Source organism: Perissodus microlepis, chromosome 6, assembly GCF_051167445.1.
Source record: "Perissodus microlepis isolate ML-2025 ecotype Zambia chromosome 6, ASM5116744v1, whole genome shotgun sequence".
Classification (NCBI taxonomy): domain Eukaryota; kingdom Metazoa; phylum Chordata; class Actinopteri; order Cichliformes; family Cichlidae; genus Perissodus; species Perissodus microlepis.
The window spans coordinates 12,326,108-12,337,388 of NC_140466.1; positions in this window are offsets into that span (position 1 = coordinate 12,326,108).

Sequence of the window (11,281 nt, forward strand, 5' to 3'; positions counted from 1 at the left end):
TGTTTGTTTCTTGAGAATGTGATCTGGAGGGGTATATGGGCAGTTGGGATTCCAGGAAAGTGGAGAGAGGTTGGTGGAGAGATGGCAGGTAAGAGAAGAAAAAGAAGGAAAGGCAGAAGAAGAGGTGGGAAAAGGAAGAGATAAAGATAACGAGTCCTATCTTTACTTGTTCTGGTTTTGTCACACATAAAATTTATCAAAAATAATCCTCATAACACATCTCTCATTTTAATCATCATTATCATAGATGTGGGTAACAGTGCTAGAGGAGCTCAGCTCATTCAATGGGTTTTCCCCTCTGTACTTACGCTGAAACTATTTGCAGCACATTTTAAAAAAAATAAAAACCTCTGCAGTTGCACTTCTTCATTTTGTCCACAGGGGAGCAGCAGCGCAGCCACATTGCTGCTCTCATAGCCATCATCGTGACTGCAATGCAAGCCAAGGTTTCTTTCAAGGGCACACATCATATCTGCAAAGTCACATGTAAAGCAGGGAGAGGCTGTATGGGCGTTTTCGGCTTATCACACAGACTATGCAGTAGGGCAGAGAATGCTGAAGCTTAGTCTAGACAGTCACTAAATATCTAATCACAAATCACTCACTGACACCTTGTTGTAGTTGCAAATATTCAAGGGCGAAACCTTAATTTCCAGTAAACATAAATTGCAAGCATGTAGGTTTAGCAGATAAAGGATATTTACTAACATGCTGACATGAAAAAAAAAAAAAGGACAGATGCATATATGACAAATGCATCTTGTTTTGCAAGAAATTAGATTTTCAATCAAGGTAATGACAGACAGCATCCTTGCTGCGCTGCTTCTAATGAAAATCTATGTGCTATTACACATAGTGATGCATAGTAAGGTAGAAGCTGTGTTATTCAACCTGAAAGGGCAGGAGAGCCATCATAGCTCTCCCCCGGTCTTACCTTTTTATAGTCATCAAATATGTATGGTCCCTCTGAGTGTGTATATATAATGTATTCACAGATCTGCAGCACACTGGAAACCCTGCATCAGCAGTTTGTGTGTGCATCTTCAGAATAAGACAGAAAACCTAATCAATAAAATGATTCATGGAAGACCCATTCTGGAAGAAAGGCGTAGCGTGAGCAGCTTTGGACTGCTTGTTCTGAATATGTCAACAAAAGTGTAATGTATTTTCATTTTAATAGAATAGAATATCTTTTTCATTGTAACATGGAACATGTGCAACGAAATTAAATGTTTTTTCTCAACAGTGTGAAGATCACAACAATCATGAGAAAACCTATATAAAAATATAAACTATATAAAACCATCTACGAGATGAAACCACACCAGGACAAACACAACCCTTCTATATTCTCCCAAACTTCACAAATCTCTTATTGCACCAAGCACAATTATATGGATATTGTTATTGCAGCATTTAATGCTTGTACTGCTCTGGGACCAAAATGGTTTTTCAGTCTTTTTATCCTTTTTTAAAAAATTTTCAGTACTATCCAACTGACATTAACAATCCATCCCTTATGATGTCACTGCCCTTTGTTGAGGTAGCCAGACATGTATAGGTCATCCAGAGAGGGGCAAGAAATAATTTTCCCGGGCTATATTGATAACCCTCTGGAGCTCCTTTATCTGTGCCGCTGTGAACAGGAGAACCACACACAGAAGCAATATGTTCAAATATGGAGCAGCAGTAGAAGGACACCAACAGTCTTTTTTGCTCTTTCTGATGACCCTCAGGAAGTAAAGTCTCAGCTATGCCTTCCCAACCAGCTCTGTGGTGTTTATTTCCCCGAAACCACCAGAAAATGGAAGTCTGTGACTCTGTCCACATACTCCTTGCTGATAAATAAAGGCTTAATATTTTTAATGTCTTCCTGAAGCTAATGAGCACTTCTTTAGTATTAGACACGTTAGAGATCAGGTTTCTGCCTCTGCACAACTGAAACAGCTGCTCCACCTCATCTTGGTAAGCAGACTCCTCCCCCAAGAAATAAGCCCCACCACTGCAGTGTCATCTGGAAATTTGGTGAATGTTTTGCTGAAATCAGAGTAATCATATGTGCTCAGCACACAGAACACACAGCTCTGTGGGGCTCTAGTTCTCAGGCTTTTAACCAAATTTCACTAAAAATGCAAACATTTCTGTATATCTAAAAGCTTGTGCAATCATCAAAAAGAATAAAAAACAATGCTTTCTCATATATGGGTTACTAACAAAACTGAAATAATAAGTAAACTTAATTTGAAAACTGATTTTTAACTCTATGACTTTATATATTTTCTTATTAAAGCCGATTGAGAAGTGCATCATATTCCATGACTTCACTGTACTTTTGGGTCTCTGACATTTTGTGCAGGATTTGTATGGTTCACTAAGTGGCAATGTTGGCAGCAGGAAGTAAACCTTTTCAAACTTTTAAAATGATACTTAAAAAATGTTTGAATGACACTACTGTCAGTACACCCAAGAGGGCTTATACTCAGTAATGATACATGGAAGAAATGCGCGCACACACACACACACACACACACACACACACACACACACACACACACACACACACACACACACACTATCACTGGACATGAGCCATGGGGTGGTTAATGCAAGATTGCTCTGTCAGCAGAATCTTTATCCTCAAAGGATAGGTGCTGTGGATCAGTGTGTGAGACAGAGAGAAAGAAACAACGCACATTGGTGACTGACACATGAAATAAAAGCAGTAAAAGGACCATAGCTTATATAGCTACTGTGACCCATAGAGTATTGATCACTACAGTCAGGCTACTTTAATCAACATGCACATACCAAAAGACCCACACATCTTTAGATTCACCAATCCACCATATTGCTTAGAGTCCTCCCCTTTGGTGTGGTTAATACTGATCTTGCAGAGGCTTAGAGCCAGAAACGTGACTGACATGAAGCATTTTATTTTCCTTGACATGAAATGCAAAATGTGCCCATATGTCTACTCTTCTCTTCCTCCCAAGCAAATAACCTTACAAAACAAGGAGATTACTTCTGATCGGGTCAATTCCAAACTTATCCTGCCTTTCTACCCAACTTAATTAGTTTAGATTGGATGTTGCTTCTCCAATATATTTTCAGTTATGTCAATACATTTCGTAATAGTTTTTGTCCCCATGCCTTAGTTTTTATTTAGTTATCATTTCCTTTTTGTCAGAAAAAGAAAAGTTGTTGACGAAAACTGTTACGGAACTTATTAGTTAACATAATTAATGCTGCTTATGGTTTGCACTGAAAACATTCATCTACAAAGCAGAAGTTTTGCCATCACATTTCAGAAGGCCCAGCTTTTCCTTTAAAGGCAAATATTCTCCATTTCTGGTTTAAGTGGTACTTTTCAATTTCACTATCCCTTGGTGATTAGTTTTTGATTGAAGACAAGTTGACATCTTCCATGCGAAATATTGCCAATCAAAGCAATCGCAAGGTTTTGGGCAGATCACTTTATATCTCTTTACAACCAGTTTCACACTAGCAACTGCAGGTAACCTCCAGCAGCCAGTCACCTGATGGTCATGGAATACACTTTCACTGGTGGTTACCAGGGAGTCTCCGACTGGTCTCAATGGGGCTTAAGCAATCAGTTTCACAGATATTGCCAATAATCACTCAACATCAGTCGGAGAATACACATTATACCCTTGCAACTGATGGTTGGCAGATGGTCACCAACCAGTCTGTAGACCTGTGTAACTGGGGCTGCAATGAAGCATCTATTTAATAGATAGACAGGCAGACTGAAAGACAGGTATGTGATGAATACAGCTTTGTATTATTTTGTTTAAGAAAGTAAAACATTCAGAAAATATATTTTACATATCTTTCAGGAACATAGCAGTAATGTGGCTGCTTTATTCTGGCAAGCTGGACACCAGAAAGCTTTTTCTAATTTAAGAATACTGCTTTAAGCCAAACACTCCTGGCTATTAATTAGGCTGACTTCACAGACCAGCCAAAAACACACACACAAACACACTATTCTCAGTCTCTAAAAGGTGGGGGTGGTGCGTCTCTTATCCCATGTATCACACTCACATTTTTTCTCTCTCACCTGAATCACAAGTCTGTTGTGCTCTGCTTTTTGTCCATACTTTCTACCCCCACATCAACACCAGGATGCTGGTGTTGATGTGGGGGTAGATGTAATTTAAAAACATGTTAAAAAATATCCAGTCTGGTTGGTCTCAACAAACAAAAAAACAAATGAAGCCATGAAAAAGATTAGATTGCTCCTGAAAAACTAAAATCCTATTTCCTTGCTTTTCATGCATTTATCTCTTCAATATTTGTGTGAATGACTGCACTGCAGAATGTCTGACAGCAAGCAGCTCTCTCTGGTATCTTAAATGAGAAGCTGGTTAGACAGTCAGACTGTCAGATGTAGTGCACTGGAAAATGCTTCCCCACAGGAAACAAGACACTTTGGACCTGATTCTCTGCGCTTTGTTTTTCATTCCTTTCCAGGGGCTGAGAAGGGGGTGTCACTTTATAAGAGCAGGCTAATTTGAGCATTCACAGTAGCTTTTGATCTAGCTTAAACATAAACTACACTTGAACCACAATGTCTTTTATAATTTGTCACGTACAGCCATAAAGCATTTCATCATTCATTTTTAATCACGTGTGTCCATTTTGTATAATGGAAATTGACGTATCAGATTCAAAAGATTAACAATGAATGAATCCTTAAAACATAATTCCTTAGACCCCCTTCACTGTTAGTCTGTTTCTTAGTAGTGCTTTTTGAGCTGTAGCTCAAATGTCTTCAGAAAAGCCCCAAATCTCTGGGGTTCCCGTCCACTGCACTAGCTGCAGGCTCATATTTGGTACTGTGGTGGGTGTGAATTCAGCTCCAGCCGTCCTGTTGACAGTTCTACTGCACTAGCTTTCTGGGGCATGATGCGTTCACTCTGGATGCTTTCCAATCGTTTTTGTACAGGAGAGCGGGGAGCCCAGCCTCCTGCAGTATTTTATGCCTTCAGACAGGTACAGGGGAAGATTCAAAAGGATACTGAAGGTTTCAAGAAATTTGCACTGGTAAACAATAGTGTCCAGTGACCTTGCCACCAGAGCACAGTGAAGGAACAAATCAGCTCTGAGTCTTGGCTGTGCTTTCAGTTGGAAATGTCAAGTCCAAATTATGTTTTTTTCACAGACAGATGGAGGAAAAATATTACTGCACTGTAGCTCGGCTATGACTTAATCCTTTCCTTTCCTTATATTTTTTCTAAAATCTGTCCGTGTGTTTCTTCAAACTGGAGTGTTTCCAGCTGTCACACTGAGATGCTTCCCTCACCACTCCTTTGCCCTGCTGTCAGACCTCAGGAAGTTAATGATCTTCTGACACCACAATATGGCAAGCTATGGTGACATCATGCTCGAGTATGAACTTCTCAGCTATGGGGCGTTTACATTGGTGTGTGAAAACTAAAATAACGAATAACTGAGGAAAATTTTTACCTTTGTTCAAAATAAGTATATATGTGCATCACAAGATATACATTTGAACAACAGAAAGCTGAACCACTCTTCATTGACAGGAAGGATGAAATTAAATCAAACACCCTCCTTCTGGGAGAAAAAAAAAAGGTAAGCAGCAGTGCAGACTGGACACCGCTGAATGGCTTTCCTGCAATCCTTCACGCCCAGCTTTTGCACTCCTGAACTAAGAGGAAAAATAGCCATTCTCAATCACCTGCTGCACCTCCTCTCCTCTCCTCTCCTCTTCTCTTCTCTTCTCTTCTCTTCTCTTCTCTTAATTAGTAAGTAATGATTTCTATATAAAATTTCATAATTGCCCAGCACTTTCAACTCTCTTCTTTTTACTTTTTTTACTTTTACTTTCTGAGTGTAGTTTTGAAGGGAGAAACCATGTAGTTCATATGAATTTGTGAATATGGGAGAAAAAAAAACAAAGGGTGGATTGGAAGAATGCTTTTTAGTGTTTTTAACATAGTGAAGATCATCACATTAACTCTAGGGCTGACTTAGATTGGTTTGATGAGGAAAGATCAGAACAATAAAGTAGATTTATCACAAAATGAAGCAGACCAGTGGGTCTGTGATTATGAGATGTGCAAGGGCTGTAAAAGCCTATAAAACCTATAAAGACAGCTCGGTAGTTAACTATTTTGACAGGTTGTTGTTGTTTTTTTTTTCATAAAGAGAACTGTACTGTATGAAACTCTGATCCCATCAGTCAACCAGTCAGTCATTCAGCATTTCAGTCAGTCACACTCAGTGTCTGCTCACTGCTTGAAGCTGTAATGCCTTTACGCATTGCAGCAGTACACACCTCCCAATGTCTGGGACTTCAGAGGTTGATGGACACACACATACTCACACATAGACACACACATAAATTACATGCAATCCCTCAACTGCCCTCCCCTCCTTTTTATCCCTCACTTCACCTCCTCCCTTTCATTCTTTCAGCATCTCTGAGGACCTCAGAGTGCAGCAGGAATGATGGACAGCAGACTAATATCCAAAGAAAACCACCCCTCCCCTCTGACTTCACAGAATAGCCAGAGAGAGGCCAGTATGCCCTTCAGAAAAAATAAATAAATAAATAACATGACCTACCACTGAAGAGAGGAAATGCTGGCAATGATACAGCACTAAGAAAAAAGGGTGGGCTGAGGAGTCATCAATATTGTAATCTGTTCTTTAAAATATGAATACTGAACATCTGCTCTAGAGACATAGACATTTCATTGTCATGCAATTATCACCTTGTGAATGCACTGATTCACTGGGGACTTTAAATATGACTAATGCACACAATGTCCCCAGTGAATCATGCTATTTAACATTTTAAGACTACAATTATGGAAGTAGAATGGATCTTACATTTTTAACATTGTGAAGATCATTAGAGGCACCTTTGACAACACACAGGAGGTGATGCATGAATCCTCTATGCTATTTTAGGACAGTAACTATGTAGAAACTTGCTTGGGTCTGCAAGGGGATAGAAATGAAAGCAGGGATATCATATGTAATGTGATAAAAAAAATAACTTTTCAACGAAATACATATTTTAATCTTATTCAATTCAGTTCGGTTCATTTTATTTCAGTTCATTTTAGTTCAGTTCATTTTAGTTCAGTTTATTTAGTGTTAAATCACAAAAACCTCAAGGTGTTTATATTCTTAATTTCATAATAACTCTTACTCTTATTCTTCATCATGTGAAAAGGTCACACTTATTTCTGTGGAGGAGGTTTTTTAAGTATTGAATGGACCACCAGTCAAAGGTCATAAAACAGGGGCCTACTGGTTAGTCAATCAGTCCAGGGGGATGGGATTAGTGGATTTGGGTTGTCTAAGAAGATACAATCCACATATTTACTGATGTGTGCAGGCAGCATTTAAACATACAGCTATGAAGAAGAGTTGTCTGCAATGAAATTAACAGCTGGCTTTAAAAAAAAACACCTTTCTTTAAGAAATGATACAGCAGCACTAAGGTTCTTCATGTGCCATAATCCTCCTTATATTCAACAGCAGCAGTGCCATAAGCCAGAAATTTAGCACCCACTGTGTTGTATTTTACTGTCAGCTTCTCTATTTCCTGTGGCACCAGCTTAAGTAGACCAGGTCCAAGTAACAATTTCTACAATGGAAATTGAAGTTTATAAATTGAAGGCCATTGCTGATTATCCTTCATTTATTCTAACATTGCTGGCGTTTTCATTTATTCCATACTTATAACTATTCTCTGATAAGGATTTTAGCCACATACCTTCAAACCTGACAAAATTGCTAAACGGCAGATGTTCACACTGTAAACTAAGATGCTGGATAAGATAACTTTTGAGGTCACATTATGATGTTGTACAGTCATGTAAATAAATAAATATATGAAGTTGTTAATGACTCTATGCTGCAATGAAAAAAAATACGAACACTGTGAGAATTAGAATGGACCATTCAGGTGTGTGTTAATATGACGCCAATGAAAAGACATCAGCAGCGAACCGATTGTTTCTGCTTATCTGAAAAGGATTATAAGACCAAACAGTCCGAAATCCATCATTCTACAGTAGATTATACACAAGTGGAAAACAAAAAAACTGTTGAAAATCTTCACCAGAGTGGACACGGCAGCAAATTAACCCAAAGGTCAAACCACAAAATGCTCAGAGAAATTGCTAAAAAAATCCAACTGTCAAATTTCAGACTCTACAGGCCTCAGTTATCATGTTAAACATTAAAGTTCATGCCAGTACAATTAGAAAAATATTGAACATGGAACATGTATGGCTTGTTTGGTAATGTTGACAGACACAATTACCTCATCCAGTTGTCCCACACAGTGGTGCAGGGGTGCTGATCTGGACTTGTTTTTCAGCTACAGGACCTGTGCACCATATATTTAATGAGTTGACTCTGACCTCCCATTATTCTAGAGCCTAATGTGAGCCCATCAGCCTTACAGCTAAAAATTGACCCAAATTTAGTTATGCAACAGTACAATCATCCTAAACCAGCAAGATCTACAACACAATGGCTGAAAAAGAAAAGAATCGAGGTGTTGGAATAGGCCAGACAAAATCCTGACCTCAACCCAAATAAATGCTGTGATGGGACCTTAATCGAGCTGTGCATAAAGAAATGCCTGAAACCCTAAATGGACTGAGTTAACGCTATGAAGAATAGTGGGCCAAATTTCCTTTAGAAGAACAGAGACGGTTAACATCTTCCAGAAAATGAATACTACAGTTAAAGGTGACTCTACAAGCTGCTGAATAATGAGGTGTCTAAGTAGAAGCCTCAATCCAAATTAGAAGAAACACATTGTAGTGATGGAGGACAATCACGGGACAATGGCGTATCTCCGTGCGTATGCGTGATGCTATTGTTACTAAATATTCTTAGGTTGTAAACTGCATGATGGATGTGTGTGTCAGAGTGTGCTGACTGGACACAGCTTCCTATGTCTTGATTAATTGATGGCAGATTCAGCAGTACAAGCTCCCTTTGGTGCATAGTGTTCTCTCTGCCTGTCTGTCTCACCATGTCTGCAAAGTGTGTCAATGTTGCAATATGAAAAAAAAAAAAAAGCACGGACATTATAAGTACTTACAAGGGCATTAAAAAATCTTCTTTTAGAGCTGGAGGTTCACTAGGCCCGTAGCATCTGAAACAAGGTTAAGTTCAGGTGATAAATATATACTTTGTCCTTTATGTGGGTCATCTCCTATAGGGTGTGTACAGGAGAAAGACTCGCATAAGGACAGACTGGAACAATTAAGAGTTTCTAACCTTAGAAATATACAAATGCCTGCAAACACAAGAGTCCTCACAGTAAAACAGCTTGACACCGAAGCATAGACAGACAAACAGCCCCAGGAGGCAGTAAAACTGTGGCACAGAGCATTACAAACCAACGAGGAGAAAGGGCAAATATGGTGGTGGGCTGGTAGGCAAACAGGGAACAGGTGAAGATGTGGACTTCAGGTGGAGACAAAACAAGCTATAAACCTAAAAGAACTGAGAACTGACCTGATCCAGCTGCTGTGATACCTCTATATGCTTTCTGGATGAAAATGTGGATATTTTTTGGCCCCAGACATTGTTCACACAGACTGTGGCTCAGGAGAAATAGAGCGGGTTGTCCAGCATACATTGGCAGATTGATCTGAACTCATCCAGTCCACAGGTTAAAGAGGGGGAAGATATTGAATCTCCAGTTGATGCAGCCATTACTGTGTGGGTGTGGGTGATAAAAGCACCATGCACACTGTATGTCACAAAGCACTGCATAAGTGAATTTGACTTATGAATGGTCAATAAACCTAAAACATACAAGTTCAGACTGTGAACTAAAGTCATGGTACCGGCCTCCCTACTCAATTCCTAGCATTGCAAAGAAACAGATACTAAAATTTATCTCATCAAATCTCATCAAAACTGGAGCATAGACTTCTTGAAGGCCCTGCATTGTTGTGTGTTGGAGTTCCTACAAGAGCCTACACAGAGCGTCATCTGCATGTTGCAGCTATGGAGTGAGACCAGGAGGCAGTGTCAGAAATATGTGGAGCCTCTGGCCGTATTTGTGTCTGTGCTTTTTGAGCAAGCTTCAAATGGCTATTCCAGGAACTGCAGTTTTTGGTATTTCTATCTTCATTTTTTAATCCCTGAAGGTTGACATTTCTTTTACAACATGTTGTGTTTGTTACTTTACTTGCTATCCTGCTTCTTTAAATCCATAGTACTACATAAACTGGTGTGGACATAGCGGTACAGTGGTTACCACTGTCACCTTACAGTGAGAAAGTTCCTGTTTCAAATTGTATGTTATGTTGTTGTTACCTCCAGGAGCTGCAGCTTCCACAGTCCAAAGACATGCAGTTGGGTTAACTGTTAAGCCTAAACTGATTATGGATGAGAAGCAGATAAAATGTTTAAAGTGTATAAGGTCACAAATCAGAATAAGGCACTGTATGAATGCATGTGAAATGTGTCTTAACTCTTTTAGTAGTCAATAAGATCACAAAAGTGTTATATAAATGCTAGTCTGTAAGTACTGTGACACAGTGTATCGAGGAAATAATATGAGGACTCCTTCAGCATCATGACAGTAAACAACTGATACAAAACATCTGGCTTGACTCACTAAAAACAAAACTTGCAACAGTCTGATCTCAACAATGACGGAAGACGTCATAATAACGGCAGTCTACTCAATAATACCTGTTTAGTATCTCGTTATAGCTTTAGTTATTCATTAATTAGTATTATTGTTGTTGTTGTTGTTGTTGTTGTTGTTGTTGTTTATAATGAACTTTGAAATAATGTGAATTCATAAATACTAACAAACAAATCTGGAGCATGTTTCTTTTGTGTGTGAACACTGGTCCTTTCAATTGAGGTCAGTTTGTATTTATCTATGTATGAATTATTTATGTTAACCATTTCCTGTGCCGTAGTATTTACATTATGATTACGTTCTCTATAAAGAGACAATAAAAATACGAATTTTGAATTGTGAATAATAACGAATCAAGAGCTAATCAGTTACGAGGTGTGAGAATATCTGAGGTAACGAAACAACGCTGTTATAGCCTACTTCTTGCACGTTGTACCGGGTAATTAAGGCGCTCTTGTTACTTACTGTTACTGTTAGTTTTTAACGTTGTTATAATGAAAAAGAAATGGAGTTTGGAAACTAGATAGAACCTCCAGTTAGCCCGGATTAGATTCATGAGCATCCCTCCTGCCCCCTCCCCCTCCCTCTCCCTCT